This window comes from Camelus dromedarius, chromosome 7 (genome assembly GCF_036321535.1).
Source record: "Camelus dromedarius isolate mCamDro1 chromosome 7, mCamDro1.pat, whole genome shotgun sequence".
NCBI lineage: Eukaryota > Metazoa > Chordata > Mammalia > Artiodactyla > Camelidae > Camelus > Camelus dromedarius.
This window is the reverse complement of record NC_087442.1, coordinates 8,858,256-8,861,593: the sequence shown is the minus strand read 5'-3', so window position 1 is coordinate 8,861,593 and position 3,338 is coordinate 8,858,256.

Genomic DNA, 3,338 nt, shown 5'->3' with positions numbered 1-3,338 from the left:
AAACAATTGTATTATTGAATAAGCATTAAACCAGAATGGATGCACATCACAGGCACTCCATTAAGAGCCTGGTTTTATACTGGTCACCTTTGACCTCCCGAGGTGGCCGGTGGGTGCCTTGTTACTGCTGAGCAGAGATGGGATTCCAGACTCTCCAGTAGTCCTGTGCGAACTCCATCCTTGTTCTTGCTCCTTACGTGGCCTCTACTAACAACGTGGTGGCAGAGTATGGCTTGTTACCACTGGATGGTGGTGAGATTTCCAGCTTCAGTTTGGCTCTTCTGACATTACCAGGGATGCTAACGCCTTGTTACTGCTAGGTGGGGTGGAAGTCCAGGATCCCTGCATGGCCCCCACTGAAGCCATGATGCTGGGGGTCATTACTGCTGAGTAAGGGTGAAACTCCAAGCTCCTCACTCGGTCTTTGCTGATCCCACCCCAGCAGGGGTGAGAGGGTAGGGGCACCTTGACACCAGGCAAGACTGCATGCCTAGTGTCCCTACCTGTTCTTGGATGGCAGGGTTGGTGGTCGGACTGCAGCGTTTTCTACGGTACTTGCCAGGGTAGAGTTGTTATTGTCCAAATGTTTGTTGTTGGTGTTATTTTTGTCTTACCAGGTTGTGCTTCTCTATTTTTGTTGAAACAAAAGGCTTTTCTTGGGCTTCTCTTGTTTGGTCCCCTGGCATTTCTGGGTTGCTGATGTCTCTAGCACCCAGTCTGGGATATGAGAAGCAGAAAGAAAACCCAACAAATGTACCAGCATATTGTTCTTTTAGGTCCTGAAGTCATAGCCAGTCTGCCTTTTTCTCTCTACTTTTCAGAGTCTTATGTTTGTTTTGTATGAATTGTTCAGATTTTTTTTTTAGCTGAACTTAGCAGAAAGAGGGGAAATTAAGTCTTCCCCATCTTGGTCTGGATATTACTTTAACTATTGAAAATATACATTTAATAATTGCTTCACACCCAAATCCCAAATATCTTTTTATTGAGGGGGATACTTTTTAGAAGTCTGTGTTGATGACTGGGTACATCATTTCCGTGTAAGTAGTGTGTGGGATCTCTGAAGGATGAAGTGCTCTGTAGTGTCAGGACACTGACAATTATAAGAATACAAACTAGAAATGGATGAACAAACTTCACGAGGAAACTTTCTCACATAGTCTTGGCCACAGCAAAGAAATCAAGATACCTGAGAAACAGCTCAAGTTGAGTGATACTTTCCACAAGAAAAAAATGTCTATAAAAAGCTTTGGGAATTATAGCTAACTTAGAACAATGTATCCAAACTCTGGGAGCATGGTATTGTATCGTACAGTCCATCTGGGTGAGGCTGGTGAATGGTGGTTCCACAATGAAGATGAATGCATGCAGTGTTGCAGACACGAGTTGACTGTGAGGCAGAATTGTAAAATGCACTGATAACAAGGATCCTGAAAATTTTTCCAGTTAATAGCAAATGAAAAAAAAAAAGGTTCAAATATTTGTGTCATTTTTGACATGTGTTCTCAACAGAAAATATTACTGGAGATCATCTTCCTCCATGGAGTATGAGGAGTGGCAGATATTGAATCTTTTACAGAAGAGACCAGTCAGAGGGGAGGTAAGGTGCCTTCAAGGCTCGTTGATACAAAGGGGATAAAAGTGGAAGTGTGCCTTGGTTGTGTGGCAGTCTCCCTATAGCATTAGTGGTGTCTCACAGAGCAAAGAGAAGAGAATAATAAATTGGAATATTTAACAGAACAGAGATGAAAGGCCAGGGGAGCAAAATGGATGACTAAGGGATTTGAAGCGAGACAGTCACCAGGTAGTCATTGTGGGTAAAGGACAGAGCTTCCACTCTGTCTCATGGGCACCATGGCATCAATCCCAAATACACTGTTTATTTTTGGACTACTGATAGATGTGTAATCTTTACCTGCTGGCCATGGAAAGATACACTCTTAGATTGGAATAAGGAACTGCAATTAGATTTCTGAAGATGTAGTCAGTAAACATGCTTTAACGAAAATGATTAATTTTTGTTCTCATTTTTAAAAACATTTCTCTTTGTAATGATAATTTCCTTTTAATATTTCTAGTTTATTTGCATCTTAACTTAGGATTGTAAATAACTTATTACAAAAATACTGATGTTAAACTGAGTATTATTAAGATATTTTAGATTCTTCCTTATTTTGTCTGTCTTCTCTTAACTTGTTTTTCTCTGTATTCACTTTCGTTCAGTATTAGACTCCCTGTCATTAATCATGCTACATTCACTGTGATCTGAATTCCACCAGCCAGTGCTTGATGACTACTTCTACCTGAAAGACAATGCAATAAATCAAAAGGAAAGCACTCTTATTAAATAGATTTTTTCTATGGAATTTTGGAAAACCATAAATTAATTTTTTTTTAAGTTCTGGAATTATGGACACAGGAGTCCCACCCCTAGATAAGATGGAATCGGTATACTGCACCCTGTCTCTCCCACTGAAAGCACAGTAGAACCTTGACATGAGCCAGCTGGTTGGAGGATGCAGTACCACCAGCCTGGCTGTGAGTTTACCATTGCTTTTTCTCCAGTCTTTCCTGCCCTGGGCTCAAGCCCACTCAACATTAGGAATTTAGCATTGGCAGGACTGAGGCAGTTCCAGGAGAAGCCATTCAGTTTTGGCCCAAGGAAAGGGATCTCCTAAAGCCCAGAGAAAGAGGGAAACCCCCCCCCCCCATGTTTTTTTCTTTTTTCCACATGCACACAAGCCCCAAGACAGTGGTCCTAATCCGCAAGGGTCCTGGTGCCAGCAACAGCTGTAGCAGAAGGGACCTGCAATCACCTCAGATTCTGAGGGAGGGGTTGTTCCCTCCAGTCAGAGAAATTGGGGTCTCAGGAGGGAGAATCAGTCCACAGTCTTCCATTGCTTTTATTTTCTCTCTGTCCTGAGCATTTGCAGGAAAGTACACAGTAGAGTAAGGGAATAAAGCCAGAGCTTTCTGACCAGAGGACAGAAAAAATGAGTCCCAGGGAATTGAAACACATTTCGGATATCACAGAGAAGGGGTTGTTCGAGAAACCCTACACATAGTTTAAGAATTTCCAGATCACCTGTAAGCTAATCCAAAATAGTACGCCAAAGATTTGGAAACAGAACTACACATAGACCACTTCCCGGGTCCCAGACTGTGCCCTGGGTATTGTGCATACAGAACATATTCAAATGGTGCTGTAAAAACTTTGAAAGTGTAACTATGAAGCTGGTTGCAACCTACAGCCCAAACTCAACCAAGGTGATATTCTGCTAAAACAAGCAAACAAAAACCCCAACATTCTCTATAAGATTGAAACAACAGGTCAAACT